A 16984-nucleotide genomic window follows, 5' to 3' on the forward strand; every position below is an offset into this window, starting at 1 on the left:
ACATCAAAAAATTTATAGGCTATTTTAATACTCAGGGGACGATATATTCAGTATTGCCAACGCGATAAAGTGATAAATAGCGCCATCTGTGTGTCACCTTTAAAACTAATTCAACCTCCCGATATAATAAAAGTATATTATAATAAAAAAATACTGAAAAAATTTCTTTAGAAAAATTTTGAAAAAAATTTGAAAATCAAACAGTATCAAAGAAATAGCTCACATACCTTAAAAATAGTAACATTTCCAAAAATGGTAAAAAAATTCGAAATTTGAAAATGTCCAAAAACGTGTTTTAAAAGAATTATGTATATATAATTGGCGCGTACACCCTTTTTGGGTGTTTGGTCGAGCTCCTCCTCTTATTTGTGGCGTGTATCTTGATGTTGTTCCACAAATGGAGGGACCTAAAATTTCAGGCCGACTGCGAACGGCAGATATTTTTATGAGGAGCTTTTGCATGGCAGAAATACACTCGGAGGCTTGCCATTGCCTGCCGAGGGACGACCGCTATTAGAGAAATGTTTTTCTTAATTTTGGTGTTTCACCGAAGTTCGAACCTACGTTCTCTCTGTGATTTCCGAATGGTAGTCACGCACCAAGCCATTCGGCTACGGCGGCCGACGGTTTTAAAAGAATTACTCTCATAAATTCAGCTATCACCTGCGCATGACTTTTATGTCTGACTCCTGTAGAGTTGATGAGCTAGCCAGAAAAGGTACTTCAACTTCAACTGTACCATGAAAGTACCATACCATTGCAATACCTTTGGCCATGAGTAAATTAATAATAAAAAACAACATTACCCAAAAGGCCAATAGGTCATGCAAAGATGAAGATACATGCGTAACAGCCAGTGTACTATGACCGCAAATAAACAAGAAAAGGACAAAGGAATTGCTTAGCCTTTCAAGAGAAGATATCTCGAAGGTCGTGGCTTGTGTCACCGGCCACTGGCTGTTTGACAGACATTCGTTGAGACTAGGAATTTTCTTCCATGAGTTTTGTAGAAGTTGTAGAGATGAAGAAGAGGAAGAAACAATAGAGCACTTCCTTTGCAATTGTCCAGCCTTAGCTAAAATCAGAGCATTACAGAACTATCTGTCGCGGGGATTAGACCATAAGAGCCTCAAAATGATTTTATGAAAATAAATAAACAAGGTTTCCATGTCGCACATTGGTATCACAACGGACCTGTAAGGTCTAAGTAAGTTGGTCATAAGGACCGACTACCACCATAACCTAACCTAACCTAACCTGTTTTCCGCGTTGGTTGTCTCAGGTTGGACTTAAAAAAATCAGCCCACGAATTCTACTATCGGCTATAAAATCTGCAGAATTTTAAATATATTTTCCCGCTGCACAGAGGCATAGAGCCACCAACTTTTTGTGGATCAGCCGCAAATGGTTTCGGTACAACTGGGATTTTAAAATATTGGCAATTTAAAGTATCGAAAAGTTTCCCCACTCTTCATTTATATCGATGCAGTTGCATTTAACAATTACCCGGATAGTTTACTATTATATTTCTAATACAAGAAAAAAAAATTAAAAAAAAAATTAAATAAAAATTAGGAAACATATTTTTAAAAAGAAATCAACCGTTGGCCCACTCTTTGTATGCATACAAATTACTTTTTGGGAAGTGATAAAAATATTCACAAAGATTTTTGCATGGAAATATTCTAGCGCACGTCTCTCTACAAAGTACCCCCATTCAAGCAATAATTTCACTGTGCACTCAGCTGTCCAGTGGGCAGGCAGTTCGAATGGAGTGTGAACTCAAGCTCACTGGAGCATAAATCACAAAGAATAAACCAGCAACGATGGTATTAACATATTTTCAACTTTCACAACAAGGGAAGTGGAAATCATAAATAAGTAACTGGTTGCCACACTTCCAACTTTGGCTATGGCTCGCAAAACCCCAGTGCAACATTTTAGTACATTTAAACTCAGTTAAAACTGGGCAGCTGCTTTCTTTGTGAGCGCTCTTGGTGTGATAAAATGTGGGAAAAATGCAATTAAATCCAAAATTGTTGCTTTTGTTTGATAGTGAAAAGTATATATTTACAAGTACTGTATCGTTAATTTGCTATATTGGGCTATGCCTCGACTATTTGGCACGCAAAATCTGTAATTATTTTCAGAATTTTATTGGTGCTTATTTTTTAAGTTTTTTTCTGTAGTTTTTTTTTGCTTTGAATTTGTAGATTTTTGTGCCAGGTGAGTGCGCGCACACAACCCGATTCTTTTGAAGCACTCGAGTAAGCAACTGACTGACATTAGACGCCAAAGATTATCAGCGGAAATTTAGTGCGCATGGAAAAAAAGTAATAACGAAAAAATAAATTAGCAATTGCTGGGTGTGTATCTGCATAAGTCTATATGGAGTGTGTGTTATGTGTATCAGCTTATGTGCTGGTGTATGCGGTTACTTTATTGCTGAAATTTATGATCATCCAACAATATATGAATTTAACGGCATTGAGTATCAAGTATACGCAGTGGGTGCCATTAAAAACACATAAATACAAGTACACAGTGATTAGTTTCAATTTATGTTGTTTTGCATAATTTTCATTTGTATACTGTGCCGTTAAAAGATTTCTATAATTCAAATTTCAATTAAAAATTTCAGTGCTGATTTTTGCTCGATTTTCTTTTTAAATTATCACTACCAGTTAAATAACAAAAGAAGAATTTTGTTCACCGTCCACTTTCCTATATTTAAACTTTTTTGTCATCATCAACATTGCCTCTTTGAATCCCTAGTGGTACGTAGGGCACCAACAACACTTACGTGCAATCTCGTCCGTTTACTGGATAACGGTAACTGGCTAGGGGTAGAAAGACCTATCTACCTCTAGATCTCGTCCCTGCTTGGTGGTAGGGAAATAAATGCTGCGGCAGGAGGGGCTAGAATCACTAGATTCGTACATAGGGGTACACCGCAGGGCGGCGTCCTCTCGCCTCTACTTTGGATAGTAGCTGTGGATGAAACTTTAATTCGCTTAAACAGGGGTGGGGTAAAAGTGGTAGCATATGCCGATGACTTTGTCTTAATGGTCTCAGGTCCCTTCCCATCAATGGCTGAAATTTTGGAAGGTGCACTGGCCACACTATGTAGATGGGCTGCCAGTTGCGGTCTCCGAGTCAATTCTGACAAAACGGAGTTGATGCTATTCACCAGGAAATACAAGCCTCCACCTTTTAAGCTTCTAAGACTAAACAACCAATGTCTTACTCTCTCATCGGAAGTCAAGTATCTTGGTGTAATACTTGACCCCAAGTTCCACTGGAAGCTGCACATAGAAAATCGAGTTAAGAGGGCCAATATAGCCTTCTACGCCTGTAAATCTATATTCGGCAAAAAATGAGGTCTCAAGTCGTGTCGTACTTTAAATATACAACTTAGTGGTTCTGCCAATTTCGACATACGGTTGCCTAGTTTGGTGGGTAGCTCTTCAGAAGGGCTGCAGCACCACTAAACTAAAGAGACAAAAATAAGCTTTAGAAGCTAAGAATGGATACTTAGATGCTCTTCGACGCTTAGCATTAGAAATTCTGCATAAAAAGCAAAAAAACTCTCTTGGCAACAAGTGCTACTTTGGACTAAGTAGGCAATGGAGTAGTAAAGTCCTTTCCCGAGGAACAACACTAAAACATTACAAGGCTCTCATCAAACTCGTCTTAACGTATGACACAAAAGCTTGAACAATTACAACATTCGATGAGGCGTCGCTTGGAATGTATGAGAGAAAGATTCTGCGGGAGATCTTTAGACCTTTGCACATTGGGGACGGCGAGTATCGCAGCCAATGGAACAATGAGCTGTATGAGCTTTCCGACGACATTGTATGTCTACGTACGTAACGAATAAATATCCAACGGCTCCGTTGGCTGGGTAATGCCGTCTGAATGAATACAAACGCTCCGGCTTAGAAGGCATTCGATGCGGTACCAGCTGGTGGTAGCAGAGGATGAAGAAGGCGCTGGAAAATGAGGTGGGGAAGGATTTGGCTTCACTTGATGTTTCCGACTGGCGCCTTTTAGTGCGAGAAAGAAACGACTGGCGCGCTATATTAAACTCGACCAACATCGCGTAAGTCGTTATCGCGGCACTTAAGAAGAAGAATACTCAATGCCGATTGGTTTATAATTGCCAAAATTATGCAAAAATTCATAGACCAGATTTGCACTGTACCAAACTATATTTGTTTACCCTTCATTTTGCCCTGTTGGCCCCAAATGCTGTGTACTTGAGTGAAGAAATTTGGAAGCTCTGAGGAACTGAATTGAACCTCCTGTTTCTGTGGCCACAGTTACTCAAAAATCAGGCTCATCTGAGTAACCAAACCTTGTAACCCTCTGTAACCTTTCACTTCGCTGAAGCCTGCCGTCGTCATTCTAATGAAGCGGCTGGCTATGAGGCTTATCAAGCCCTCTTTTTTCATATGCCAAGTACTGATCTGATTAAATATTTCTTCAAGTGAAATAACTGCTGCCAGACGAAGAGTGAAACTGACACAACCCAGGAAGCTACTCCGCCGCAGATACAATCGCTTCCCAGTATTCCGTAACGCATGACGGCCGACAAGCCTACGTACAGTTCAGTGATATTTAAGACACACTAGGTTTTCTAATTGTAAATTCATTTATTATTGCATCTATCTACATTGAGTCCATTATTATTAGAATTCATTCATCGTTACCTTCTCAATCGTACCTCAAATTTGAGCCAATCGAATTATGCCGCACATAAATTAAAAAGTTGTAGTTTGCCGTAATTTTCAACTTAATGCAATAGCTTAAGATTGCAATAATTTACTTATAATTTCCACAGATAGTCATAAGTAGTAGACAGCTAGACAATTCGAAAAAATAGCAAGTAAAAATACACAAATATAAAAAAAATTTAAAACCGCATGCGCGCTAATTTAATGCGAAATTATTCATGTTGCTATTTATAATAAAACTAACTGTTGTTCAATGATTTTTTCTACACAATTCCTATTATTTTTTTGCCATTTCGCTTGCGGCAAACAGCCAAGCAACCAACAAGCCAACTTGCCTACCTACCAGCACACCAACAAACAGGCAATCAAATCAACTGCCAAAGAGCAGCCAACTAAGAAGAAATCAACGAAGCAGCAAATGATTTCGAAAAATTATAGCAAATATGTTGTATTTTTTGTTGTAACAAGTCATGGAATACAAAAGTATGTATGTTTGTGTTGTATTGTATTAATGTATCACCTTTTTTTGAAATAATTTTTGCACTGCTTGCCCACTCCCGCAACCGCTGACTTGGCTGGCTTCTCGCCTCCATGGCTGTAGCTGTATTGCTAGTTGTTCTTTTTGGTTGGGCAGTTTTGCAGAAAAAACATTAATATAAATAATTAAGCGCAGTAAAAGCATTATAAATGAAAAAAAACTGCTTATGAAATATATCAAATTTATTTACGAACTTGTGTAGATATGTGCAAGGCAAGCATGCACTGCATTGAATTTTTAATTCTAGCTGTTTCTGTTATACTTTTTTTTTAATTCTAATACTTATGAAATCAGTCAAAGCAACGCCATTGAATCATTAGGAAATTTTTTTTATCAAAAATTTATTAAGTGGAAGGTGTCAAACAAGCGGCAAAGAAAAGAGAACAGGTGCGGCACGCATAAATCGATTCGAAAGAGTAACGAATTTGAAAAAAAAAAACTAAAGACATAATTACTTTTCTATAAGAACATCAAAAAACACACTAAAGCAAGTAGAAGCGGCAGCGAAAAGTGCTTAGTATCCGGTATAGCCGGTAGCATTACTAAATGGCATGACAAACATCCTTCGAATGATTAATAATGTAAACTAAGACAATTATCATCATATCCAGGAGATGGCAACTATGAGTGCATTTAGGTTAAATGAAGCTGGTCACTAGAAGGAAAAAACTTTTGGTCATGCCAGTCTATTATTGCCACAAACTCAGTACCCCTCGGAGAGGACTGGTTACATCGTCCGTACAGTAACATTCAACAGGAATATTGCCACTCTCTTTTCATCCCAGGAAGAATGGGATAATGGACTCTCACTAAACAATTTCCACACGACAGTCCACACAGATGGCTCTAAAATGAATTATGGTGTTGAAGCTGGTATATTTTTTCACAGACCAAATATTGAAAAATCTGTGCGTCTTCCTAATGCCTGCAGTGTCTTCCAGACAGAAGAATAGAGGAAGCTTGTAGACTACTAAGCGCATACCTCTCTTTTAAGTGCAATATCGCTATTCTTTCGGATAGCCAACCTGAAATACAGGCACTGGATTCGGCCACAATAACCTCTAAACTCGGAACTCTGGAACAAAGTAGAAATGGAATTATCAACTTGAGTGTAATCCCAAAATTAACTTAATCTGGGTCCCGGGACATCGGAATATTGAAGGTAACGAAAAAGCAGATGAAGTGGCAAGAAGGGGATCTGCCATGAATAACGTTCTTGCAGAATCGGTATTCACACCACTCAGTGCAATCAAGAATGCAATTTCCCTAAAATACCTCCGAATCGCGGATTGCAGATGGAGAGACCAGACGAAATGCAAAATTAGCAGAATGTTATGACCCACCTACAACCACAAACAAATGTCAACATTGATAAATATAAAATGAAAGGATGCCTGAAGGCTCACGGCACTGAGAACTGACTTCTGGTCTGTCGGGGAACAAGCAGCCATAATAGACATCCCTCACAACACACACTGTCACGGTTATAAGCATCCGAAGAAAAAGAAAACAATCTTCCATTTTCTCTGCGAATGCCCTGCTCTATGAAAGGTCAGAATGTTAACCCTTGGCAAATCGCTGTGCGAGAGTCTCGAACAACTGTTAGGCTGAGACGTCAGCAAATTGATGACCTTTTAAACCGCACAGACTGGACAAAGTCATACTGTAAATAACCATTAAACAAATTGGTAACGAGGATGTGGCAACAAAATGGTACGGAAGCACTAGTTGGATTCTGGAGGAATCACCACTTCAGCCAACTTACCTTTCTAGGTGTTTTTCTTCTATTTCACCAGGAACGGCAAAAAATAAGTCAAAATTACTGTTTCTGTATAGAAACTAAATCGATCATGCAAGCTGGCGTAAAATTAATCACCCAATATTATTTTTGAATAAATAAAATTACTAAATAAAAAATGATTTTCATTGAAGAAAATCTTTATTTTGACTTTTACGCACTCCATTGCTTGTCTGTCTGTATGTATACCGCAGCTGTTTAGTTCACAAATGCCAAATATGATTTACGTGCGATGCCATTTGAAAAAATTATAAATCATCCAATAGGGTGATTAATTTCGCACCACCTTGTATAAGTAGACTAGGTATAGAAAATGAAAAATTTAATTTTTGAAATAAAGAAAAGCAAACAATTTCTATTGTAAGTTGATCTTTTATGAAAAAATAAGTGGCAACACCCAATTAAAAAAATATATTTAATTGAAATAGTCTCAATAATAATTTTGTGATGCCCACATCCGAATAGTTATTAATCTCCAGTATTATTTAAAATCTCCGCCTTAAAATTTAGGTGGCAGCGCTATACATAAATAATTTTAATTAAAACTTAGTAGCATTAAATTTTTCAAAGAAAAAGCAAACAATTTCTGTTTTTAGTTGATCTTCCATGAAAAATAAGTGGCAACACCCTTTCAAAAATGTGTTTAATTCAAATAATTTCAATCATAATTTGTGTAATGCCTACATTCTAATACTTAATTCATCTGTACTATTATTTAACATTTGCGTTTAAGCGTCAGGTGGCAACGCTATACATATACGCTATTATTTTATTCTTTGATAGCCTAACCTTTAATTAAAATTTGTTATTAGTTTACTTTTTCTTTCACATTAGATGGCAACACCATTCAAAAACATTATTGTCCAAAGCTGAAGGGGAGAGGCCCTAAGCAGGATTCTAGGAGGCTACTTAGGAGGGTGGGATCATCTATTTTCCAATATCTTACAGCGGTTTGGGTCGCAGCAAAAAACTGACTGCATTCGAATCCACTGAGATAAAAAAACACCGAGCGAATCCAGCACAGCTGACCAACCGAAATACTGAACGGGAGGAGATCACCCGTACGTGGCAGGAGGAGTGAAGGAACTCTATGAACGGACGATGGATAAAGTGACACCTCAACTTTGTATATTCAATATTTATTCAATCGCGATTTTGAACTTCAGTTTTAAATAAAGATACAAGAAGTCAGGATAGTCGACTCTGTAATCTGCATACTCGCCAGCGAGAAAAACTGAAACGTATACTGTCCGCGCCCCTCTACGCTGTTTCAAGTCAAAGTCGGTTTAGCTGATGACTGCCGGTGACTCGAAAAACTTCGAACAGCGTGGAGCGGCGCGAGCGCGACGGAGAAGGCAGTATGTGCGATCGAGAGAAAACACCAAGGTGGGAAGCGAAGGACCGCCGCCCTTCTGGTCATTTTACGTTTTTGCAAGCAGTTCTTGAAGAAATGACCGAAGACACGAATCAAACAAGTGAAACAAGAAGTGATGCCCGCAACTAAACAACCGAATGTTAAAGTATGATTTCTTGATTTTGCTGGGATTTTGGAATAAAGTACTAATCCTCGTTCAAAAGGGGCTGCAAGATTCCACGATGAATTTTCACGATGCTGTTGAAGATTTGAAGGCTCTTCAAAATCATTTCGAAAATGAAGGAGAAACCATTGTTGATAGTTCACTCGAGGACGGGATAATTTTATGTCAAAAATGGGACGTTGCAACTGAAAGACGCCAAAGAAGAAGAAAAAAAAATATGGATGGTGAGATTTCGATTGATGCAGGTTTGAGTGCCATCGAAGAAATGAAAAGGGGTTTGAGTAAAACAGTTGAACGACTATTTCATGAAAGGAACGAAAGATTCGTAAGGTTGAGTAGGGTTGAATGAAATCGATGAAAAATTTGGATTCCTTCTCGATGTCAAAGGTCTTATTCATCAGGAAAAAGAATACGATCTCAAAAAAAAAAGTGCAACGAATTAGGAAGAAGAAAGATTGTGCGATTTAGCGTTATTAAGTGTCGAAAGGGATGAAACTGATAAAACTGATTGCAATTGCAATTTTTTCGCTGCCATGGGCGCTACGTCCTCCAGGTACGCTACTGAACTTAGTGGATATTGAGCTTGACTCAGGGGACAAAAAAAGTAATCACCAAACTGCGTCGCGCTGATCTTCATGGAGAGGCAATAAGTTGTTCCCCCTTCCGTGAAGTAATACTTAATACTTGTCCCGCGGGAGGCAAACAGAGCTCTAGTAGATTTTTCGTTCGTGAGTCGAAAGACAAGTCTCACACTTTTAAGCTTTAACCGCTTTTTGCCCCCTCCATGAAAAAAAAACACATACAATCCGCGTCAAAAGAAAGTGTACACCACATATTGATAATTTTTGTAATATATATTATTATTATTTTAATTTTAATTATTTTTTTATAAAAAAATTTCATTCCAAATAAAAGAAAAATTTTATTTTATATTCAAACTTTGTACAAAATTAAAAAAAAAATTGTCTAATTCTCTTCAAGATTTCAAACTTTTTAATAAGAATATCTGGAAAAAAAATCTCATTCCTCAACCGCAAAAAACTTATCCTTTCCATCCTTACTCCCGCATTATTTGCATTGTGGCTGCTAAAACAAGCAAAAAAAAAAGAAAAAATACACAGTTACACAATGCATCAGTGGCGCCAGCAAGAGGAACCGGGCAATCGCGATACTAGCGCAAACACACGAAATTTAGCGAAGTTCTCAACCATCTGTGTGATCCTTCTGCCAGAAAAATATGAAACACAGATGGCGCTCAAAGCAGTACGAAGGCGTTGGTCCTAAGCAACGACAGGTGGGCATTCCCACCACTAAGGACTGGTAGCGGCAGGCTAATCACCTACCCTGTCAGAAATCAAAATAGATTAACGAAACCAACGCAAGGCTGAGCCTTGTCGAGGCCCTATGCTCCCGAGAGGAGTGAACAAGGAAAGCAAAAAAAAATCTAGAAAATGTTGAGTATGCAGTTTTGTAGTTTCTTCAGTTTTGAGATAATAAAGTGCAGATTTCATCTGGCTCAAAAATCTTGTTGATTTTTGACAATTTTTTGTACATATTACATTTAAAAAATTGTGCAGCATTCGTTATAGTGGTATTGTTCAATTGCCTTGTATATGTACCATAAACCTTTTCTGCTCCTCATAAACTTCTGGATATTGGCTCTCTCAATTTGTGATGTGCCTATTAATGTTTTCTTTTCTATATATGGAGAGACTTACAGTTTCACCAGGACTGGCTATTAAATAAAGAAACTGACTCTGCTACAAAGGAAGTACCTACGCATGTTGCGTACGCCAGCAACCGTCTGCTAATTAGGGTGAAACCTTTTGCATTCCAGCAGACATTGGCTATGCTCTTCCCTCAGCTTGCCTTTCCAACGCATCACAGTAGCTGAAAAAGTTGGAGTGCATTAAGTGTGTTCTACCCAAGTTCTTGCAATAAATTGTAATAAATTATAAATTTTCACCTGCAAGCAACGGCGCTCTTCAACACCTAATTAAAACTGGCGCAATCGCACCAAATTTGGCAGTGCGGAAAAAATCAGTGTTCAAAACAGCGCAAAGTTAAAAACAAATAAAAAAAACTGCACAGACAAAAATTCCATTTTAGTCAATTTGCCACTGACCTTCCCCAACATGCCTCAAGGTTACTGCAACAGCAATTTTACAACGTACAACTTTTATGCTGTCAAGCAGCACAGCAAAGCGAAATGGAATTCTGTGTCGCGTACACAAAAGAAAAATGCACTGACATACACATACATATGAATTTACAAACTTCTGTATATGTATTTGTATGCTTTCATGCGAGTGTTGATGCTCGTAAAAATGTCGCATCCGTTAGCCACATTTCCAATAATGGACTGTTGCATGGCAACCTGCTGGCATATTATACGCGTACAGTCGTAATGCTGCCAAGCCTCGCTGTCGCTGGCCAGTCGCATGATTTGTTGCCAACAATGTGCTGATATGATGTTGATATGCGTGTGCCTCTGCTGTTGCTGTTCGGCACCGGCATGGAAATTTTCTCCAACTCCACCGCATCTTGCATGGCAAGTGTGTCAGTGCGGTGGCGCGCGCAATCACTTCGACTTTTGGTCCAACGTACAATTGGTGGTCTACGTGGAGCGCCGGCAAATAACTGCGTCTTATGGAAATTACACCAACATATATTGTAAATAGAAGAGTAACAAAAACAAATCAAGTATTTTATGTATTCACTTGTTTTGTTGGGTTTTCGTAATAAATATTTTTATGCTTTTTATTTAATATTTTCTTATGTTGTGTTAAATATTAAGAACTAAACATTGCGTGGTTACAAACAACAAAAATTATTGCCGTGACTCTTTTCTACGCTTCTGGTTTCTCACTTGCAGCAAAATCATGTCAATTTCCTGTCGCTTGCGTTTTAATGTCAACTTGAGCTTGTTAGTTTAATAAAAATTCACTAGCGAACAAGTTTATTGGGAAATCCGGAAAAGTTGCAATTTCCACTTTGCCATGGTGTAAGGAGGTTAGTGGAGTAGGTTCTTCATAAAATAAATATTCCGTATGAATAAAAATGAGTGAGAAATTTCGTATGAGCCAACAAAATGTTTGGACTCTGAAATTTATCTTTTTTAGTCAGCAATAAAGTAAATTTGTGTACATAAATTATTTTGCTATAGACAAGGCATAGGCACACATATGTACATAAATACTTATAAATTACTGCTGTTATTGTCATTTCAGTTAGAACTTTTGCAAGATGTTTGACAGTGAAACAAAACACGAAACGTGCGTCAGCTGTTTCAACAAACTGTTTAAAAAGATATCAGCTAAAAAATCACCCTTTATATTTGATGAAAATTTTGCGCCCTGCAGGCCTGCCATCTCATGTCGCCATCTCTGAAAATTATTTACTAATCTAATTTAATTATTTTTATTATATGGAGGCAGAGCCAAATCTCTTGCTTTTGAGAAAAGAGGAGTTTTCTATTTGTGCCTTCAATTAAATTAAATAAATAAATTAAAATAATAAAAATTTAAACATTAAAAAAAAACTATAAACTATGAAATTGTGATCAAATTAAGTAGATAAATGTGCGAAATAATAAAATTTTATTATAAATAATAAAACACTTACAGCGCAATGTTCCACAATTAGAAAATATCGATGTGACTTTGTATGGAATTTCAGGAATGTGCCTCTAAAATATTAGCGTATTTAACACAAATGCGTATTTTTAGCACTGAAAAGGGGAAAAAGCGAAAATAGGATTAGTGAAATTGTAAAAATAAAAACATGCTCGCTAAATATACGTGGGTTGCTATTTATAGGTTTGGCCTAACACTGGAAAAATTAACATTGATGGTGTGAAAACGGTTTTATTGCTTTTTAAGATTTTCTCCATGAGGATCAACACACTTTGAACTACTTTTCGAAGCCCTTTTCTCCAGTCGCCTCCTTTCTTCTTACTTTCTCAGACTTGGCTGGTAAACCGAATGCAGATAACACTGCTGCTCGGCTTGCCAAGGTGTTGGACACTCGGTCTGCGTCCAACTGATCATGTTGACTAATGTTTAGGTGAACGATGTTGTAATAGTTTATTTAGTATTAGAATTCCAGTTAGAAGTGAGTGGGTTGACAACATACCTGGACCGAAAAACTGTTTACGGTCCTTTACTGATTTCTCAAAGTTTTATTGTCAAGCGTCTACGGCAAAAATCCAAAAGCCAAAAGCCAAAAGTAAGCGTTTAGACTCGCCTTCCTAACGTAACGCATTTCAGGCTGATGTGATTGCCTTTAGGGACATCTGTATTTATTCCGATAGCCAAGCGCAATGGTAGAGTTGTCACTAATTTCATCATTGCTTGCAAAGGTCAGGCATCTTTGAACGAAATGGTGGAATATTTACGCATTCATTTTATATGGGTGCCAGAGCACAGTGACATACCAAGGAATTGTAAGGCAGCCAAATTAGCGAGAGAGGGTACTACCAGTCGCCTCTCTTGGCCGGTTTGGGGCGTCGGGCACTATTTAATAGGCGAAGAGAAAACGTCTCTATGTTTGTTGCTTTGATCACAGGCCACTTTCTCGACATGTCGACATGCTCAAAGATTGAACGTACCACATTTCTACTATTGCAGAGGTTTCAAGAATGAGGAGGTGGATTCCGTCAGACAACTTCGCTGGCACTGTCTCGCGTGGCTAGCCACTAGGTTTATATGTCTTTGCTCATCGTTCTAGAATTATACTGATGACTCAAGGGATTTGCACTTACAACAAAATGGTTTAACGAGGAGTATGAAAGAGAGCCTTATAAGGAAAAGAGAGCCTTAAGGGGTTACGCCACTCTAGCTACTGTAAAAAAGCAGTTTTTTAAGGATTTTTTTTACATTGAAAGAAAGGTGCTAGGAAAAAACTTTTTAAGTATATTATTAAGCATGTATTTAAGTGTAATTATAAATATTTTTATTGAAAAATATTACAAAATGGCGCCTTTGGAGTGAATCTCTGAACGCGCCCTGCGAAAAAGGCACTTCACGGCAAGCAGTACAACTGACGTAAATGTCCACCTAAACCAAATTAAAAAAATTCTTCTCAATCGACGTGAGTATAGCTGTAGAAATACGTACGGGATTTTAGAAATATTGAAATTTGTGTATTTTGCAGATGTTTGAAGTCAAAAGTAGAATTTTTCGTCTAAAATGGAACCGTTAATTGTTTATAAAAATTTTTCTAATTAATTAATAAAAAAATCCGTACGTATTTCAGTGCGGAATAATGTTCTAAAGATCCTTGTACAATTACAAGTTAAAATATTAAAAATTGTTTGAGTTATGCTGCTTGCCGTTTTGAAAAATCACGTTTTGAGATAAACACGGTTTAAATTTGAATAGTCGGTTCAGAGACGTCAGAGGCGCTCGCGCAAAAGTGCGAAATATTAGAGATAAACATTTTTTTCACGCATAGGACTTTTTGTTTTATATTCTAAAGAGTTTAAAGCATCTTTTAAGCAAAAAAAAAAAATTTCGATATTTTGAAAATCCTAGAGTGGCCTAACCCCTTAATAAGGTAAGCGAGCTTTTAAAAAGCTTTTAAAGCGTCGAAACCCGCATATTTCGGGCATATCCCGCGTGAACCCAAATACGAATTGTTGCAACTCATTGTGCAAGGCAAAATTGAGGGTAAACATGGCAAAGGAAGGAAGCAATTATATTGGTTAAGGAACATAAGATAATGGACTGAACTTCGAACAATTGGACAACTCGTACACCCAGCGCGAAACCATGAAGATTATCCTGATATAGTATTAGGAACAAATTAAACTAAAATAAATAAAATTTTGCATAATATGATACTAAATATAATGTTGTTATTGCTAACATTCTGTAAATGGGATAGATAAATAAAGAAAAAGAGGAGTAGTAGGAAAACTGCTACTGTGGTATCAAAATAGGTCGGCAGCGGTCTAAGTGAGTTGGTTTAAAGACTGACTGCCACTTCTACTTACCTACCTACGTAACAACCATCCATTTGCGGAATAACATTAAGACGCATACCACAAATAGGAGGAGGAGCTTGTTAAAACACTTAACAGAAGTGTACGCGCCAATTATTTTTTTAATTTTTTAAGGATCAAAAAAACCTTTTTACCAAAAAGTGATGATGCGAAATCTTTTTGATGGTTCAATCTCACGGCAAGTCACATGAGGATTTTACTCAATCGCTTCTCGCTAAACATCGCTATTTTAAGTACAACAACTGGCTTTGGTAATTCATAGGTGAGCGATCGCGACTTCAAGAAAATCATTGCACCAGTTTTTTAAGATACTTAAGCATGATGCCTGCTCACCGCATACGTTTTTTGGTCCATCTATGCACTCTAGTCTTGTTAATCCACTTTAGAAATTGTGAAAAGTAATCGAGAATCTTCACGGTTTTTTTCTCTTTTTCGAGATGAATTTTTGAATCCAAAAATTTTTTTTAAATGTTCCGAGTGCGTTATGGCAAAATACGTCACACTTTCCCATGGAAACATCTGACATGGCATCTGACAACACCAAAAGTGCCCAAGATCAGAAATATAAATAGCAACCCTCTTAGTAAAATTCATGATATATCAATTAATTAGTCTCTGCGTATAACGAGATAAATGCATTTAATCATGCATTAAATACAGTTTAATTGATTGCATGGCATATTAATTCAGCCAGCTCTGAAGTTCACATGACAAGCCACGTGGCACTGATTAAGTGGCTAAAGGTCTAGTAAAAGCGATGCAGTGGAAGTAAGTCGGAAACGCAGGGAGAGCAAAAAGGCACTAAGAAGCTTAAGTAATTGATCTCGGAGTATGGAAATAGTTAGGATAATATAGGGAGTTCCTTTTAATGTTAAAAATATTAAATGTTAATGTCAAAAAATTAAAAAAAAAAAATTACAAAAATCGCATTCCATCTATGATCTAAGAGAGCAATAGAAGTAACTAAATCCATAAAATTACAATATAGGTAGAAAAATATCATAAATATCATCAAAAATTTGACAAATATAGGTTAGTTGAAAAGTTAAAAGCAAAACTGAAAGAATGCGAATTTTTGAATAGAAACTATGTTTTTTATTCAATGCAATCTTCTTCTTCAATACGCTAATTCCCATGATACTCCCATAATTTGATAAACCATATTTACTTATGCATGGAAATATCGAGTAGTTTTGGGTACCGAGTATTTTGGCATTGATACCTTTAGGAGTTTGGTTTTAGGTTCTGTAAACTTGCTTTGGAAACCTATTAGCAGCCGACATAGCCGAATGCGTTTATGCGTGCGTACCTTTCGGCAGAGACCGAGTTCGAAATCCACATAAAATGAATGAGTGAATGAATGGATGACAGAAAAGGTCCTGTATAATAGCAGTCGATATGAAATGTTCAGAGATCACTGGCATAGTTTCAGTTATTAAGGGGTTCCGGTGATCTACAGCTCGAAAATTTAGGGTATTCTCAGGAATTTTTTTTACAATAAAAAAATGAGAAGCGATATTTACATTTTTTAGGCTTTTTATTTAACTTCTTTTACAGACAAAAATGAAAAAATGGCGCTGACGTTGACCCCACGAAAAATTAGACCTGGACGGTGTCCATTTTGGCTCTTCTATTTATCTGAAACACAAAAACCCAAAAATTGTTAATCAGTATGACTGTAGCTATGTCCCACTATTAGAAAAAAAAAATAAAAAAAAATTTGACAAAATGGCGCGGTTTTGAATTTGACACTATAAAAATCTGGTTTTTTCAGTTTTTTATTAAAAAAAAAAGATACATAGGAAATAATTGAAATAATAATGTCACAGACACAAGCAACCATTTCAGCGTAGCCGACAGGGCTACCAATACCCAAACTATGCGTGAATGGTTGCTTATCGCCACGATATTTAAGTTGCGGCACCACTTTCATCTCCTATAGCGAAGTAGGACTTTGCCTTCGACATCTGTTTGAACTCTTGGCGATCGCAATATTTCTTGCAAAGTTAGTGAGCGCAATAAGTATGGAACACGACGACGAAATTACTTCTAGTGAAGATGAGTTAAATTTCTCTGAAATAACGAACGAAATTACATCACTGATTCACCCGACGAAATATCGAAAAAACAAAAAATCGATTTTTTGAAATTTCTGGACCACCGGGTCCCCTTAAAGAAAAAAAGAAGAAAAACGAAAAAAAAAAATAAGTTTTCTCAAAAACTTAGAAAATAAAACAATTAAAGGTTTTCCAAACAAATAGAATTTTTTCCAAAAAGAATTAAAAAAAGATTTCTAAAAAAAATTTTTTTTCACAAAATAAAATTTTTTCCAAAAAAAAATATTTGCAAACAAATAAAAAGTTTTGC

General features: G+C 36.9%; 1 protein-coding gene across 2 annotated transcripts in view; it reads right to left on the bottom strand.

Annotated features, from left to right (window-relative positions):
- The window catches only part of LOC129238810 (myb-like protein P), a 166132-nt gene that overhangs the window by 104513 nt on the left and 44635 nt on the right, over positions 1–16984 (bottom strand). For both annotated transcript variants that reach the window (XM_054874002.1, XM_054874001.1), the window contains exon 2: positions 12238–12343. The gene's annotated coding sequence lies outside the window, so the exon portion shown is untranslated. The remainder of the gene's footprint in view (positions 1–12237; positions 12344–16984) is intronic.

Source organism: Anastrepha obliqua, chromosome 2 (genome assembly GCF_027943255.1).
Source record: "Anastrepha obliqua isolate idAnaObli1 chromosome 2, idAnaObli1_1.0, whole genome shotgun sequence".
Classification (NCBI taxonomy): Eukaryota; Metazoa; Arthropoda; class Insecta; order Diptera; family Tephritidae; genus Anastrepha; species Anastrepha obliqua.